This window comes from Acomys russatus, chromosome 6 (genome assembly GCF_903995435.1).
Source record: "Acomys russatus chromosome 6, mAcoRus1.1, whole genome shotgun sequence".
Classification (NCBI taxonomy): domain Eukaryota; kingdom Metazoa; phylum Chordata; class Mammalia; order Rodentia; family Muridae; genus Acomys; species Acomys russatus.
In genome coordinates this window covers 25,315,656-25,334,467 of record NC_067142.1, presented here as the reverse complement: position 1 = coordinate 25,334,467, position 18,812 = coordinate 25,315,656, and the positions used below count along the sequence as shown (strand labels likewise).

At 46.3% G+C, this 18,812-nt stretch overlaps 1 protein-coding gene across 1 annotated transcript in view; it reads right to left on the bottom strand.

Annotated features, from left to right (window-relative positions):
- The window catches only part of Gpr39 (G protein-coupled receptor 39), a 200,374-nt gene that overhangs the window by 19,410 nt on the left and 162,152 nt on the right, over nt 1-18,812 (bottom strand).

Here is an 18,812-nt window from a genome sequence, read left to right as displayed (position 1 = left end):
CAGGTCTTCTTGCTTGCACAGCAAATACTTTAGTCACCAGCTATCTTCCCAGCCATGATTGAATATGCTTTGTTTTTTTTTTTAACATTTAACCCTAGAAGTTCCAACTACAGAGATGACTTAAATTTGGTGACATGCAGAAGGGATTCTTCAGTTGGTAAAGTTAATACCACTGGACCACTCAGGGATATCTGAAAGCCCCTCTAGCTGAACAAATACATACTTTTGGCCCATTGGAAGTGAAAAAAAAAGTGAACAGGGATGCCTGCTCTTCATCACGCAAACCATAAGGACTTTATTCAAAGCTCAATTTCTCTCTTTTCTATTTATTGATTAAAAAAAGACACCCCACCCTTCCCTTTCATGGGAAATCTATACTTATTTGTTTCCTGTTACAAAACCCAGCTGCCCCCTTCTATCTGAGGCAAGATATCATTGAGTATAGAGCTCAGTGTTGGAAGCAGATGTCACAGAACATTCCAGTGGGGCCTTTGTTAGAAAGCCTGGCCAATACCTTCACAAGCTGAGTGCTCTGGGTGCACTGCCAGTGCTCCTGATCCCCAAAGCTGTAAAAGACACCAGTGCCTCTCAGTAACCTTACTTGTGGCCAGAGGAAACTATGGGTTGATTTACTATTGAGCACTTATCAAAAGGCCTTTGGAGAAAGTATGAAAGTTTTGCATTCTATTGAGCTGTGTCCTGACCAACAGTGTGACCTTGGGGGTGTTGAGTAACCACTCCAAACTTGCTTGTTCATTATTAAAATTAGAGGGCTGAACTAAGAGGCCCATAAAATGTCAAAAGTCTAATGAACCTAAGAGAATACAGGCAGACAGAAAGCTGAGTCAGCACCACAAGGAAGTAAGAATCTACTCAATATTGGACTCTAAAGGTGAGCACTTTCATAGATGCAGGAGGAGAAGTTGCTGAGAGGCCTGCAAAGCTGTGCATTGAAGATAAGCCTGAGTCTCCATTTTCATCTGTCTAGTAGCACTTGGAACCTTTAAATTCGCCTTCCAAATTTTTTATTAGTTCCTTTCCTCACTGCTGTGACAAAATACCCAATGAGAAGCAATTTAAGGAAGAGAAGGTTCATTCTGTCATACAGTTAAGAGGAAATGGTCCACCGTGGCAAAGAAGGTATGGCGCAGGAACCGAGGAACTGGCAGGTCACATTGTGCAAACAACCAGAGAGTAAAAGTAAACAGGAAGTGGCCAAGTGACCCACCCACTTCCTTCAAAGCTTCTCTACCTCTTAAATATTTGCATCCTTCCCGAGCAGCACCACCTGGGACCAAGAGTTGAAACACACCTGAGTCTATGGAGGTCATTTTGCATTCAGCCGAATACAAATCTTTGTGAACTGGGGATACCCTACCTCTACGTTGCTGGGGTTTGTCACCTCTGCCTGGATTCTGCTTTGTACCACTTGTCCCTGTTTGTTTATTTATCTCCCCACTTTTACTCCCCAAGGAATTTCAGAATCAGTAAAATGTTCTCATCATAAGAAAACATTCCCACAAAACAAGAAAAAATGCAGCTGATACAATGGGGGGAAACGGACAGAAGATGTCAACAGCTGCTTCACAGGCATTTATCCAGATGACTGATACCCAAACACAATATGGCTGTGACCCAGAGTTACCACAGTCACATGAAAACTTTATGGCAGGCTAGGAAGATGGTTCAGTGGGTAAAGTGTTGGTCTTGCAAGCATGAGGACCTGACTGTCTGCTCTTCCAAAGGTCCTGAGTTCAATTCCCAGCACCCACATGGTGACTCATAACCATCTATAATGAGATCTGGTGTCCTCTTCTGGTCTGCAGGTGTACAAGCAAGCAGAAAAGAAATATATCTAAAACAAAAAAGAAACAAGCAAAAATTAGGCATGATGACACATGCTTGTAATCCCAGTGTTAGAGGGCAGGATCTTTGGGGCTCGCTAGACAGCTCATCTAGCCGACTTGACAAGTTGCAAGCCACATACTCTGTCTCTGGTAGATGGTGCCTGAGAAATGATACTCATGACTGTCTTCGACCCTCCACATACATGTACACACCCAGGCAAACATACCTTCACACAAATATACGCAGTCTCTATTGTACCCACAAGTCTTCTTCCTACTTCCTGTCCTACCCCACCCGCATTATGGAGCAGGGACAAGAAAGCCTGCTTGTAGTTAGGTACAATGCAGACCCAGCATTCTTAGGTTACCTGAGCATAGGTACCCTTAGGGTACTTATAGCCCAAGGATGCTTATGTTCCTTGGCATTTTGTAGATATAGCTAGAAGCCTTTTTGCTATTAGAACCAGAAAGAAACAAAGGTTGCAGTGAATGGATTAAAGTATCCAAGATCTCCTTTGGGATTTTTACAATTACAGATTTCACAGTGACCTTGAAAGGCAGGCATACTTCAATCTACTTACATGGAAAATGGGACCCAACATCAGCTAGACAGGCTGGAGTCAGAGTCTGATTAGGGTTTTACTGTCACTGTTCCCATTACCCATTACATCTCTCAACTGCCAGACTTGCACCCCAAATGACAATTTGACAAGTATTAGCATGGAAGATCTTGTGTACATGCCCAAAGGATGACAAGATGCCCTCAGGAACTGGCTGCCCCACAAAATCCTACTGAGGAGCCAACAGGAGAAAAGGGAGAAGCAGGACTTGGCCACAGCACTGCCATGGACATCCTTTGTGCTGTCCCCTTGGACCATGGGCACCCGTAGCTCCAGACATGAGGTTCAGGGACCTTCTGGCTTCATGACACAGTTAACTACAGGAATGCTGGTGACAGTTTTATGTACCTTTAACTTCCCCTTTGAGAGACACTTTGGTAGTGAGCTAAAGGAATTTACTTGAGAGCTTCTGGGCCAGCTTTCAGCACTGATGGTTCTGGGCAGGTGAAAAGAATTTAGGAAACTGCCATTGCTCTGGGCTATGGGGGCTCCAACTGGGACCAGGCACATGGCTGCCTCTGAAGGAAATTTATAAGGCGAGGCTGACAAAACAGACATCCTAGATTTCCCTGAGAGCATACATGTCAGAAAGAAAGAAAAAGAAAAGAAAGAAAGAAAGAAAGAAAAGAAAGAAAGAAAAAAGAAAAAAAAAAAAAAAAAAAAAAAAAAAAAAAAAAGAAAGAAAGAAAGAAAGGCAGAAACCACACACAAAAACCAACCAATCAAACAAACAGAATGGGAAGGTTATGGTTTGAGTTAAAGAGGACTCAAAAATTAAAGAGAAAGGGGGAAAGAGAGGGGTGAAGGATGGATGGAGGTACCTAGGGAACCTGAGCCCTAGGACATTCTGCACAAGATTTCTTGTCTCTGAAGCACACTTGGTCCACTGGAAGTGATGGTTGACACAGATTATCAACTTGACAGGATGTAATGTCACCTAGGAGACAGGCTTCTTGGCGTCTCTGTGAAGAAGTTTCTGTACTTCATTAAGTTAGGAAGTAAGACCCACTTGAAGGTGAATGGAACCATCCCATGGGCTGGGGTCCTAGACTGACATAAAAGGAGAAAATACCTGGGAATCTCTATTTCCTGACTGTGAATACAACTAAACTAGCTGCCTCACACTCCAGATACCATGCCTTGCTTGTCACAATAGAATATCTCTTGAGCTTTGAGCCAAAACAAACCCACCTTCCCTTAAATTGCTTTGGTCAGGGATTTAACCAGAGCTGTGAGTGATGTAAGTAATACTGAGGAAAGAGCTAAAAAGAGAAGTGTGGGCAGCATGGTTCCCAGCTCACCTGGTTGGCTATGGAGGCCATGGAGGAAGTATGGAAGGCAGCAGGTACCATCCAGTGGGTGAAGGGCCCTCCTCATTCTGTTTCCTGCATGATTGCCCCATCAACCAAAACCACAAAATGTCCCCAGTGGAGCTTCAAGTCTTTAGAAAACCATCCTGTCCATGGGGCCTCCCTGAAGGAGTCTGGATAGTAACTGTGTAGGGGCCTAGGTCCCTCCAGGCTATGGACTGAAATGTGTTGGTGGTTATCATCTGTAGTGCTGAGAACTTCCTGGGGAGCATCCAGACCCCACCTCTGCGGGTACATGCTTACTGAGAACCCAGGTGAGTGCATTGCAGACTCCAGAGAGCTCAAGAGCAACCATCTAGGATTTCTGTCTCAAACTAAAGAGTCAAATGAAAGTGGAATCTCTGAGCTACTACATACTGGTTCTTACCCTTGGCTTTCCTTCTGCCTTCTAAGCCTACCCTCATCTACAGTTCCCTGGGGACCTCCACAGCCACTGGAAATCAACATATCATTAAATAAAGCTGGCAATTAAAGGTATTGGGAGAAGCACTAAGAATGAATATGGGTGCTATCTCAGAAAAATGGGAATAGGGCTTCTTCAGACCCAGCTATTCCACTCCTTGGAATATACCCAGAAGATGCTCCAGCACACAACAAGAAAATTTGCTCAACCATGTTCATAGCAGCATTATTCATAATAGCCAGGACATGGAAACAGCCTAAGTGTCCATCAGTAGAAGAATGGATAAAGAAACTGTGGTACATATACACTATGGAATACTACTCAGCTATTAAAAACAAGGAATTCCTGAAATTTGTGGATAAATGGATTGAGCTAGAAATGATCATAATGAGTGAGTTAACCCAGAAGCAGAAAGAATCAAATGGTTATACTCGCTTATATCTGCATACTAGCCCAAGGGGCATGTCCCACGAAAGCCTTCACTTACCAGGACACTGGGACAGAGGGGAGGACATCTTATTGGGACTCTAGATGAGAGAAGCATGGGAGAAGAGCAAAGTAGAGGGATCCAGAGGGTCCTAGAAACCTACAAGTAGAACATTATGATAGGCAGATTTGGGCCCAGGGGTCCCGCCCAAACTAAGGCACCAGCCAAGGACAATACAGGCGGTAAACTTTAAACCCCTACCCAGATCTAGCCAACGGTCAGGACATTCACCACAGTTGAGTGGAGAGTGGGATATGACTTTCTCACATACTCTGGTGCCTCATATTTGACCATGTCCCCTGGAGGGGGAGACCTGGTGGCACTCAGAGGAAGGACAGCAGGTTACCAAGAAGAGACTTGATACCCTATGAGCATACATATACAGGGGGAGGTAATCCTCCTCAGTCACAGTCATAGGGGAGGGGAATAAGGGGAAAATGGGAGGGAGGGAAGAATGGGAGGATACAAGGGATGGGATAACCATTGAGATGTAACAAGAATAAATTAATTAAAAAAAAAAAAGAGTGGATATGGGTGGAGATGGGATGGAAAAATGGCAGAAAAGCCCAGGTAGCTTCATCCCTCTGCCACACAGACTGATCACATGGACAGGGACTCTGGAGCCTCTTGCCACATGGATGGAGTAGCCCACAACCAACCCAGCCCCAGCCCCTCTCCTCCTGCCACAGCTTTAATTTCTCTGGGTTTCTTGGCACCCACACAAGAAGTGGCTATGTGCTTAACACCTCTTTACTCTTTGTCCCCATTTAGTCATAATAGAAGTCGTGTTCTCAATCTATTGTCACATTTACGATCGAGAAAGCCCTAATTCCCTGCAATAATCTTAAGTGACAATTCAGAGCTAAATGTACTTTAATGTTTTGTAATGCTTCTCAGACAACATCTCGAAATTATAATACAGCCCCTGAAATTACTAGTCTGAGCAGAAGAGGGAATGAACAACTTGAAGCTGAAATGAAAATCTAGCAAATTGATATGGTGGTGAAATGATGAGGCTCAGTAGATTTCAGTGATGGAAGGGAGAGGGTGCTGGGGTGACCCCTGTCAGCCGGCCAGATGGCCTGGCCAGCGGAACAGACATTTATCTCTGAGATGTCTTCTGTTTTCATCTCCCTCGTGTATCCGGCAGAGGCAGCTTGAGGGACCTTGCTGGCTTTTCTTGGAGGAGAAAGGGCTATCATCTGCCTACAGGAACCGACCCTGCACAGCGAGGAATTTTGAAGAAGGACCCCAGAAGGAGTGTAGTGAGAAGCCAAAGAGGTGTTTGGGACAAGGCCGGAGAGATGGTTAAGAGAGACGGTTAAGGAGGCTAAGAGTTTGTGTTGCTCCTCCAGAGGACTCAAGTTCAGTTCCCAGCATCCACGTCAGGTGTATGAAAACCACCTGTGACGTCAGATCTAGGGATCTGACACCTTCTTATGGACTAGTGTGTGTGTGTGTGTGTGGAGAGAGAGAGAGAGAGAGAGAGAGAGAGAGAGAGAGAGAGAGAGAAGTAAAAATTAAACTAAATTAAAAGAAGCATTTGAGCCAGAGAAATCCTGCCTCCTGCTTCCTGAGGTGGCTCTCTGTTTGGCCCACCAGTTTTTGTCAATGCTCTTGTCTCTTGTCTCTTTTCTTTCTTCCCTGCACTGTCCTAAGAGCAGAGGAACACAAGAAGGCTCCAACAGGCTCAAAGACTTATTTATGCAGAGGACGATATCTAGCCTATATTTGAACTCAAGCCTAATTTCAAAGCTTAAGACCTTAATCTGATCTCACTATGTCACCCTGGTTGGCTTAGAGCTTGGTGTGTAGTCCAGGCTGGCTGTGAAGTCGTAGTTCCCTCCTCGCTCTGCCTCCCGAATACCTAGAGTACAGGCAAGTACCATCATGCATCTTATGGCTAAATTTTAAAAGAAACGTACTTAAATATAAAAAGGCTTTGGTAATGTGCTACTATAAAACCAGAGAACAAAGAGAAGAAAAGCTGGAGAGGACATTTCCCATATGTAAATCAAACAAGGGTCTCACACAGAAAAGGCTCCTGGACACGGAGACCACAATTACAAATGCAAAGGATTGTCAAAGAAACAGTAACAATGATAGGAAGAGGTGACGTGAAGGAGAAACTATTCCCAAGAGGCGTTTGCTGAGGCTCCTGAAGGCAGCTTTGCAGTGGCTCTAAAGCCCACAAGCACCTACTGTGTGCTCCTGGAGCGCCATTCTGGGATGCAAAGCCATAAAAATCTACTAGAGAATATGCAGTTTTTAAGTACAAAGAAGTTCACTGTCAGGAAAATAATACAACCCAAATATCTATCATCAGAGGGTACTTAATCATGAAAGCATATCCCGCATAGCTGTTAAACAAATGAGCCAGCTTGTGTTCACTGAAATGGACCCCTCGGCTACACTGCACTATTAAAGGAGAAAGAAAAAGAACCTACAAAGCACAGGCATAGTTTTGACTGAACTGTTGGAAACAACTGAAAGAGGGCTAGTGAGATGGCTCAGAGAGAAAAGGTTACCTCCTGAGCCAGATGACCTGTGTTTCAGTCTCTGGAGCCCACGAGGGTAGTAAGAGAGAAATACTTGACTCCCACGGGTTGTCCACTGATTTTCCCATTTATACACACACACGCGCGCGCGTGCACACGCACACGTACATACACACACACACACACACACACACACACACACACACACACACACAATAAATGCAGTTTAATTTTTAAAAAACTATAGAAAAGTGCCCATGGCTGGGTGTGTGTTGGTTATTTACAGAAACATCTTTGGAGAAAAGAGCACCAGTGAAACACAGCCTCACACACCACTGGGCCTGGGAAAGGAGAGGAAAGTTACCATTTCCCTCTATGTTACTTGCATTTGCTTGGATTCTTTCAAAGCAATTCATGGACCAAAAACACTTTCTGTGGAGCTGTGAGAGAAATCTTAGTGCTGTGTGTGATATCATAGCATCACATAGAAAACACTGGGGGCAAGCGAGTCTCCAAGGAGTTCACACTGGAACGGGAACAGAGCCCAAGGACAGGCGAGCAGAGCTGCAGCAGGAAAACCCCACAGAGACCAAGGAGAGACCTCCACAGAATACGAGAGAGAGAGAGAGAGAGAGAGAGAGAGAGAGAGAGAGAGAGAGAGAGAGAGAGAGAGAGAGAGAGAGAGAGAGAGAGAAGTGTAATTTGCCTACAAGGGAGCCAGTGATGGGCTGAGGAAAGGTTTTAGGAGAGAGAGTGGTTCCTGAGGAGGAGGGAGGGGTTTGCTGGTCAGAGTGGAAGGAAAGTATATCTGGGAAGATGGAGCATGAGCAGGGAGAAGGGCTGGCCAGCCGGCTCGCTGGGCAGAGTGCTTGCCATGGGAGCGTGAGGACCTGGGTTTGGATTCTCAGTGTGCATATAAAAAGCCAGGTGTGGCTGTAACTCCCAGACTGGGAAAGCAGAGACTGCAGAGTCCCAAGGGATTGCTGACCAAGCCAGTCTTTCTGCATCAGTGAGAGACCTAGGTTCAGTGAGAGACCCTTCAGATAAGACACTAGCGGTTTCCTCTAGCCTCCACAAATGGACGCAGCCACGTGTACACTTGCCCATACGCATCATACACGCAAACATGCACACAGTCATATACTACACACATGCATTCACAGAGATACACAAAAGGAATGATGAAACAAACGAATGAATAAAATACTGAGAGGATATGGATTGGATTGCTATTTCATTGGATAAGTGATAGAGGCTGCTTGTCAGTGGGCCAGGCACTGGAAACAGACAAGACACTATAAAATGCTTAATGTACGTGTTGACGGGGCCACTGGCTACTGGAGAGAAATGCCAGATTGGAGAGGTGTCTCAGTGAGTAAAGCTCTAGACTGAGAAGCAGAATGTAGATTCGCCAAGCCCAAGTAGAGGCAGGGTATTGTGTCAGCCTGCCTTTAAGTCCAGCTTCAGAATGTGCAGGCAGGGAGTTGGTGAGACTAGCCAAATCAAGGAGCTCTAGGTTTGATTGAGAGAGCCTGCCTTAATTAATTAGGAAGATGAACAATTAAGGACAACCCCTCATATCAACCTGGAACCTCCACATGCTTGCACAGCCATGCACATGCCCACACACATAAACTCATATACACACAGGTACCCACACCTGAACATACACATGAAAAAAAAAAAAAAGACAACAAAAAGATGGGAGGTGAGACTTGATCAGCATGGCTGACCTCAGACATCCATGCACACACTGTGACATGTGTCTGCACTCACAGTTTCTCATAGGAACATGCATACAAATGAATAACCAAAAGAAAATTAAAGAAAAATTTACCAGTTTAACTGACAAAAGGCACATCATATCCAAGGTTAGAAAACTTGGTGCTATAAACTCTTAAACTTGACTTAAAATCAGTAAGAATCCCAGCTGATATCTCATTGACATTTGCAAGCTAATTCTAAAGTGTGCACAGAAAAGAGAAAGTATTCTTGAAGAGGTGCAGCAAACATAAATTACCTCTAACCTGCCTAAGAACTCACTACAATGCTATGATCGTTAAACTTTGTGTGATATGAACAGAAGAATCAACAAACTGACCAATGAGACAGAATCCAGCATGATACTGTGTTGGCCGGTGTTGTCAGCTCGGCAGGATCTATAACCGCATGGGAGAGAACCTTCTGGGCATACCTGTGGGGTCTATCTTGATTGTATGAGCTGAGGTAGGGAGACCACCACTGTCTGGCATCCTGGACTGTTTACATGTAGAAAGGGAGCTGGGCAGCAGTTTGCATTCAATCCTCTCTATTTCCTGACTGTGAATGCCATGTGACCAACTGCTTCAAGCTCCTGCTGCCTTCCCTACCATGATGGATGGTACCTTGAACTGAGAGTGAGATTCAAACTTTTCTTTAAGTTGCTTTAGTCAGAACATTTTAATCACCACAGGAAAAGAAACCAGGTTAAAATTCTGCACATGTAACTTTATTTATGACAAAAGAGGCACTTTAGAAACGATAAAGAAAGGGCTTTGATGTGTGGTTCCTGATCAACTAGATTTTCAAAATAGCAGAGGTAAACTCGCACCTACTCAGGAAACGTGCAAACACCAGCTGTAGAAAGACCAAGATCAGCGTGGAAGGACACCTGCAGGGCGGAGAGTGCCTCTGTGCCTTGGCGTAAGCAATGATTGCTTTGTAAGCTCTGATTAAAGCATGCCCTAGTTAAAAGTCTGAGATCAGAACATTAAACATGAGTCGTCCTATCGCCAAAGAACAAATCAATCTGGCCTCAGGCAGGTGGCAGTGGTGGGTCAAAGGAGCAGAAATCAGGGTGGGTAGAGATGCAGGATTCCAGAGAGGTTCTGCGATGGAGAGCCAACATCCATTGGATTTGGATTAGAGAGGAAGAAAAGCTGAAGAAGGTGAAACGGTGTGAGATGTTAGACTCCTAAGTTCTGGAGGACGGAACACAAGGCCTTATGCCCATGAAACAAGCATCCATCTCACTGGCTGAGCTGTCTCCTCAGCAGCATCTTTTGATTGTTTTTATCGCGTAACTTCAGTCGTAGTTGGTGACGAGGTAGGACTCTGAGAATCTACCGTATAAAGAAAGCTTCTTGGAGGATGCATGCTTTGAGGGCTTGGGAGAAGCTGTTGTTTTTCAAGCATGTTGCTAGGCTTTTACACTACCTCGGAACAGGAGAAAGCGGGTCATGACACCAAGCACAAGAGTTCCATCGAGATGCTTAACTGACCTAGGCTGATATACACAAAAGCCCCGTGTTCCTGGTTTTCTAATTTCTCCCCTGAGCTTGCACTTGCTCTGTTGCTTGGAAACAGAAACTGGACTGAGTGATGAATGATTGATGGCTCCTAGAGGACAGTGATGGAAACAGAGCTCCCCATGAGCTTCTAGAATAGTCTTTCTGCTGCCTCTAAAGTTGGGGGAGTGGAGAAGGAAGGTAGGGAGGCAAGGTGAGGGAAGGGAGAGAAGAAAGAAAACAGGTGAGGGAAGGGAGGAGAGGAGGGGAGAGGAGAAAACTCAGTCTGTGAACTGCTTGCCATACAAGTGTGAACACCTGAGTTCTAACCCCAGCACATAGAAGTGGCATGCCCTTGAAATCCCAGTGCTCAGCCAACATAGAGGAAGCTTGCTGGAGCTCATTGGCCAGCCTGCCTAGCCTAATTGACAAGCCCTTCTTCCCAGGTTGAGACTCTGTCTTAAAAAATAAATGGAAGAATCCTCAGGAAATGACACCTGAGGTTAACTTCTGGCTGGCCTCCTAACAAAAGCACACGCACGTGCAGCCACATAAACACAAGAATAAAAATAATGGTTCTACAGTTAGCTGTTGGTAACAAGCAAAAAGTGGCAGATTCCCTGACCCCCTGTTCCTCTGTGGGCAATGAGGAGAGAGGAGAGAGAAGGGATAAAGAAAGAGATGGGGAGAGGGAAGGAATAGACAGGATAGGACAGTAGACTTACTTCAGAAGGCTTGAGGACTCCAGAAGCCTGTCATGCATCTGAGGTAAGGAAATCAATCCTGTGGCTCATTGCCCCACAGAAAGATTGCATTTCCACCCTCTGGGAGTGATGGGGGATTCTCATGTAATTGGGTCTGGAACAGAGAGAGTAGTGACTGTTCCTTCAACAGTCCCAGCCCTGGAAATGGCCACACCCATCACTCCATCCCTTTACCGATTCATATGGCCCAGTGACTTTGGGTTTGTCCCTTGTTGAAAGAACCCCAGATTTCTCAGGGACCCACCCCCCAATTTGAATTTCACAAAAGTGAAGAAGAATCTAGCAGAGATTCTAGCTGTCACATGTGATCCACTGCGGCATTGTTTGTCACGTAGTGTCAAATCCCAGGCCATTCAGACCAGTGAAAACTGAACAAAAGAAAAGAACAAAATGCCTACAGTCTCCAAACAGACCTGCTGTGGATAATAACCAAGGGGGAGTGAGATTCCCAGTTCATCAGCCAAGGGATGAGCAGCAAGTAGTCAGATAGTTCCTGCATTACATGCTTTCCTCAGTCTGTGACAAAATGCCTGAAAAAGCAATTTAAGGATAAAGGGTTTATTCTGGCTCACAGTATGAGGGTACAGTCCATCATAATGGGGGAAGTCATGCTGGGGGAGTCACAGAGGCAAGCCTGGTAGCTGATTATGCCACATCCATAGTCAGGCAGAAGAGAGATAAATGCTACACTTTCTTCTTGATTTTCAGTCCAGGACCCCAGCCCAAGGAATGGTGCCACCCGATATTGGCTTATCTCCTAAGTAATTAGATGCTCTCAAGTTGACAATATTAAGCATCACAACTACCATGCATGCAATCCCAGCTGTCATAGAGCCAATTAGGAAGTTCATCAGAAGCCAGTAAAGAATTGCTAGGCAAGCAGTACTTAAACAGGTCGCAGATACCAGGTGGAAATGTGGGTGGAAAGGGTATGGGAGAATGAAGGCGTAGGGTTTTGCATTCAAGGACAGGATATGCCCCTGGCACAGGCCAAAGACTGGAAGCCTTCCTCCACCAGCCTCGGTACTGAACAGGAAGAGCTAGGACCCAGCAGACTTGTGTTGAGTGTGTAAGACACAGACAGGAGGGGGGGACATGTGAGTGAAGAGTAATGACAGAGCCCCAGCTGGGAGGAGGAGGAATCTAAAACCATGACAAGCTCAGAGCCTTACAGCCTTCAGCATTAGCCTTAGAAGCAACCCCTGATTAAGAGAACATGGGACCAGCAGCATCCATGCCTAAAGGTAGTCCTAGAGTAATTCAAAACATTGACCTGGCTTAGGATGCAGCTCATTCGGTAGAGTGCTTGCCTAGCATGCATGAGGTTTCAGGTTCAATTCCCTATACCATACAGAACCCAGCCTAGTGGCACACACCCATAATCCCAGCCCTTCGGAGGTGGAGGCAGGGGAATTATGAGCTCAATGTTATCCTCAGCTAAGTCATCTTCAGCTACTTGACACCCTGTCTTAGAAAGAGAGAAACAGCCACCAACCTTTGCTTAAAGCCAGTTACCTCACTGTTCAATTCCAGCACCAAGGAGGCTGAGGCAGAGGGACAGTGAACTCAAAGCCAGCCTGAGCTACAAAGCAAAACCCTACCCAAAAGGGCAAAACAAACAAACAAAAAACCCAAAGCTTTCCAAAGAAAGAACAGTAAGGAAAAAAATCACAGTGTGAAAAAAGAAGAGAAAGAAAAGAATGAAAAGAAGGAAGGGAGGAAAGAAAGAGAAAGAAAGAAAAAGAGAGAGAAAGAGAGAAAGAAAGACAATCACAAAACACTGAGTTGGGAAGTAAACTTGGCTTGAGTTCAAATATGCCCACACCTTTCTCTTTACCCCACAATGGTTATAAAGTTCTATAGTTACTCAAGGATTTGATCTGTAACAATTGAGCTGATTCTGTCCTCTCAATGCGCTGCCAGGATGACGAAGAATGCAATATAGGGCCCTGCGCACTGTGAGCACTCACTCAAGAGCAAGCCGCTCTCAACACGCTGCCTGGGACTGAAGATAAGCAACTAGCCTAACAGTGGTTCAGGGGGGCACAAGGGCAGTTGAGACAACGAATGTCCCTGCTTTCTCCCTTGCTCTCCCAATTCCTGCCATCTCACATCAGCTCTCACAGAGCCTGCATCCTCCCATATGCTCTACTGTGCTCCCCCTCAGCTGAGTTTCAAATTAAACACCCGTGGCAATAAAATATAAAATGTCACTTACTGAAAGCCACCTCATCTTACCAGCTAAACAGCAGTGCTTCCGCCCCTATTCACTCATGTGTTTATCTCTCTCTTTCATATACATGTACGTGAATGGGTGGTCTGTGTGCCCATGGGCACTGGTGGAGGCCAGAGGAGGGTGCCTGGGGGCCCCACTGTAATACTCTCCACAGTTTCCTTGAGATGGGGGGGGTGTCTCTCACTGAACCTGGAGCTAGGCTAAAATCTCAAGTCCCAGCAATCCTCCTGCCTCTGCCCCCCAAGAGTGCTGGGTTACAAGCTCTTTTACTAGGCTTCTTAATGGAGGTTGGGTATTCGAACTTGGGTCCTCATGCATGTACAGCAAGTGCTCTCACCTACTGACTGAGCTACTCCCTCCATCCCTGTATATTCCTGTTTCTTTTACAGGCCCATTCGGCCTTGCAGTGCTGATGAAGAGGCCAATCAGGAAGATGCAGCTCTGCACCATCAGGCCCTTGGTAATGAGCTACTTTATGCCAGGAAAATGTCATCGGAGTGCTCATTGATTCAGCTTGACCTACTCCTGCATGGGCCCTAGCTTCTCAGCAGAAGAGCTAATGGCTGCTTAAAGGTGAGCTGACCCCAGATGCTCTTGAAGCCCCAGCAGAGACCCCATGGAGCTGAAAATGAATACACGCTGTGTCTCAGATGTAGGTGGCTGCTTTTTCTGTTCTCCGGCACAGTGTACCTGCTTAGCGATGGGCAGCTTGTGTTCTTGCCAGCCTGTGACAGGACTGCTCAGCGGGCTGGCATTTGAACTGTAAATAACCATTTGACAGATGACAGGATTTTTCTAGGCCTGTGTCAGAAAGAAAACAGTAGGACGGAGACCTCCAGGGGAGAGATTCTTGAAGCATCAAGCTGACAAAACTGGGCCTAGAAATGACAGGAAGCCGGAGGACACCTGTTTGGAAGACATGTGCACAGGGATCGAGGGCTCTCTTTATGACAACTGGGAATTGTGCGTAGACTGAATTTGCTCAACAATTTAGTCATCCGGCCTGGAGCCTCCAACAGGCCCAACAGTCCTGCCTATCTCTTAGAAATTGATTTGGAGGACAGTGGGACTGTTTTATTCTTTCTCTAGGTGCTGTTACAATCTGTTTCAGCACAGTGAGGAACTAAAACCTCAAGTGAATAAATCTATCCCCTCCAGCAAGGAGCTTGGACTTCTTGAAATGACGTCACCACATGCTTTTCTTCTTTTTCCCTTTTTTATTTCCCCTTTGAATAGCTTGTGTTTCCATAGGGGGGGGAAATGGGAGATCTACTTGTGCAACCCTGTATATGATCCCCACCCGCCTCTCCAAAGGTTTCATTACAGGTCCGAAGTCGGAGAGTCACTCTGCTACCTCTTGCTTTCTCTTCCAGCTATTTCTGAGTTTTAATAATTATTCATTAATTGTACTCTGTGATAAGATTGCCTCTGTTTTGAAACATTCTCCCTCTGGCCTCCTTACTATTAAGGGCCCCGATTTGCCTGCCAACAGTGTAAAATTAAAAATCAAAGCACTACCTCGGAAAGGTTTTAATGCGTGCCATATTGGGAGAGGTTCTTTTCCCTCAGCTCACAGCCATTTTGTAATATCAGCAGCTGGGCAGGGGGTGGGGGTACTGCTGCGTGTTGGAGTTATTCTCTTTTGAAACATAAGTCTACAGGACTCACGAGGGGGAAGTTTCTCACAGCTGTTACCTCCTTTGGATGAGCAACTTGGTCCCCCACCCAGATAAAACCAGCTTCTTGCTGATGTCAGGCCTTAAGGACAGCTTTAGCTGCAGGTGGGAACCTCCCTGGTGGTTCCCTAAATTACAGAGAAGCTCCCTTAGAGATAAGCTGGGCATCCCATTCAGATGGGCCACTAAGGACATTAGAAATAAAACTTCAGCCAGTTTGCTGCAAAGCTTAGTGTTGCCCTGCCCCTCCCTGCCTAACTTTGGACTTCATGTTCCTTACTGAGGACTAAGAGCCTGACTTTATGTTCAGCCCACATGCTTTCCACAGGGTAGAATGAATGAAGCAATGAGAAAATAATATAGAAACTTAGCCAAGGACAGGGAAAGGACAAGCTAGAATCTAAGAAGAAGAAAGGCAAAAACAACTAACATCTTGCAAATTTTGCAATTACTGTCACCCAGTGAAAAAAATGCAGCCGAGAGCAAGCTAATACTTGAGATATAAAATGATACCCAAATTATCTTCTCCTGCGCCGTTCCCTGCATCCTCATCGTGGATGTGCTCCAATCCACATTACTTCCAGATTTATGATAAGATTCTCAGACTAAAGAAGCAGTGAGGAGGCCTACAAGAAGGCTCATTGGGTGTAGAGTGCTGCAGCCAAGCCCGAGGGGCTGAGTTCAATCCCTGAAATGCACATGGGAGAACGAGCGCCAGCTCCCAAAAGTTGTCTTCTGACCTCCACATGTACACTGTGATATATGCGTATGTGTGTGCACAAGTAGAAGAATACTTTTTTTTTAAAGAATATAAAATGAGAATCAGTGGGGAAAATAAGCCCAAGACCAGAGACTAATGCCACCAGGAGATCCTCTCCTGTGCTCTTCAGAAAGGGAGTAGCTGTAGTCATCTACTTGTACAGACTATCCTGTATGCACTGCCACTTCTAGCCACAGAGATTCCAGGAAGAAAGCTAAGGCTTAGAGAGATGTTGAAACACGGAGCCAAGGTCCATGGCTCTGTGGGTAAAAGTCCTTGCCAAACAAGCCTGATTCCTGGGACATGTCCTAGGACATTCACACAGGCACTGTGGCACACACATCTATGTCTGGGCATGCACGCCCACAATTAATTAATTAAAATGAAATGGCTAAACAACATCATTTTGCATTGACAGCAAAGAGACAGAATGACGGGCAGGTTCATCTTCCTGAGTAGCAGATGCGTGAAGGAAACTGGGCTGGCAGCAACTGTGTTTTATTACATCTGAGCTATTCGAAGTGTTCCTCCTAGTAATAAAAGCCTAAATCCTTGCACCTAAAACCCTTAGGGTCTGGCCACATACAACTCTCCACAGGTCAACAGGAATTCACTTCTGGAACTGGCTCACTGCCCTGGCCAGGTCTTCTCTGTGACCTTTAGCTCCACCCACTCCCCACCTTAGGCACCTCTGCATGCAATGCAATTACTTTAAACTTTGCCAGGGCTTCAAAGTCAAGCTCAAGTCTCATTTTCTCCAAGACCTTTTATTGGGAGGCTCAGGGCAAGTCCTTCCTTTCATGATGAACTGTGACACTTTCTGCCCTGACTTCCTAGTTTTCATTTTTTCTGACCAGTGATAAACCATTTTCCCCCCATGTAAATTTCAAGTACCCTACAGACAAAGCCTCAGGGACTCCTTGTGACCCCTCCCAGTGAGCAATTTGAAAGCTTAGCTCAGGTAGGGTCTACCAACTATATCTGCTATACCCTTATCATCCTGTCTTTATTTGAAGGCTCTTTTTTGATTGTGTGTACACGCCTACATACATGTTCATGTTTGTGCACCTATCTTTGTGCATGCGCAGGTGGTGTCTAGGGACCAAAGGCAGGTGTTTTCCTCAGTATTTTCTCTGCCTTCTATTTGATACCGACTTTCACTGAACCTGGAAGCTGCTAATTCAGGTAGTCAGCATAGCCAGGGAGCCCCAGGGAGCCTCTTATCGCTTCCTCCCAAGGTCTTGTATTACAGGTAAGCCCTGTAGTGCTTAGCTCTTTTACATGGAATCTGGGAATTGAACTGAGACCTTCACACTTGCATTGCAAGCTCTTTACTGACTGAGCCATCTCCCCAGCCTCTATTTTGGAATTTTTTGAGTGCTGAGCACATCTTTAGGAAGGTTGTCAAAGTAGAGAAAGGGGAAGTTCACATGGAACAGACAGTTTGGAACTCCACATATGTAGTTATGTATACAGTAAAACTAAATGTCACGATTCTGTATATGCTCTGGCTGTCCAGGAGTAATAGGGTCTTATCATTCGCAAAGAAGCATCAGGAAAAAGCTGGAAAATTCCAGATGGCTCACTCTCTATCATCTTGCACCTTGGTGAACATGGTTAAAAGCTCAATTGGGTCATGACATACTAGGATAACATCCTTTTATCTTTATGGAGACCCCACATCTCTCCTTTGCACAGCCTCTCCACATGGCCTTTCCAACAGCACGGTCAGATGTGTAAGTGGTTTTTGAGAACCCCTTAAAAAAAAGAACAAAAAAGAAAAACTGGTGGATCCAAGATGGCGGCGAGCAGTGTGGACCGTGTTTGGAGGCTCCAGTGAACAATTCAGGGAATTGCATAGATTTCTAAGCCAGGAACACCGAGGTCCCCACACCACAGCAGCAGGAGTGCTCCAGGGTTCGGAGGGACCAGGGTGCGGAGGACCTGCTTGCCCCTGCACATGGGAGGAGTGCGGATTTTCTCGATCGAAGCAGCAGTGGCAGAGGCAGCAGCAGCAGCAGCACCAGCAGCGGTGCCTGAGGTTTGCAGCTCAAAGCCTTCCGGTGGAGGCGATTGGTGTGGTGGCTGGGGGGAGTTGCTGTGGGAGAGGGGACTCTGGGCAGGATTTGGGTCACGTGGTGCCTTGGAACCCAGACTGGACTCAGCGGACAGTTCGGCCCCATAGTCCTGGGTTCTGGCTCAGTCCAGCAAGCAATTCTGCCTGAGGCACTAACTCAGCGCAGCCACAGCTCCCCTGTTGTGGAGCAGGCTGGGCGGAGCGCTCAGTTCCACCCTAGGCACCACCTCAGCTCAACGACAGCTCCCCGCAGGTGACACAGTCTGGGCAGAGTGCTTGGTTCCACCAGTGGCGCTGGCTCGGTGCAGCCACAGTTCTCCTGCTATGACGCAGGCTGGGTGGAGCGCTCAGCTCCACCAGAGGGGCTGGCTCAGTGCAGCCACAGTTCTCCTGCTGTAACCCAGGCTGGGCGAAGCGCTCAGCTCCACTGGAGGCCCTAGCTCGGCACAGCCGCAGTTCTCTTGGTGTGACGCAGGCTGGGTGAAGCGCTCAGTTCCACCAGCTCTAAGACTCTGGTTGGACACAGTGTGCAGTTTGAATCCAGAATTCCTGGCTGAGCTTGGCGGACAGTTCCGGCCCTGAGTCAATAACTGACCAGAGCACGCACTGTGGGCCAAAAGCCCCTAGCTGAGCTTGGTGTGCAGTCCCAGTCCAAAAATTCTGGATGGACCCTGTGTGCATTTTGGGCCCAGAATCCCTAGCTGAGCTTGGCTGATGGTTCAGGGCCTGAGAATCTAGCTGAATTTGGCCTGTGGTTCAGGCCCAGTGTTCCTGGCTGGACTTGGCAGGGGACACAGAAAGCTGTGGA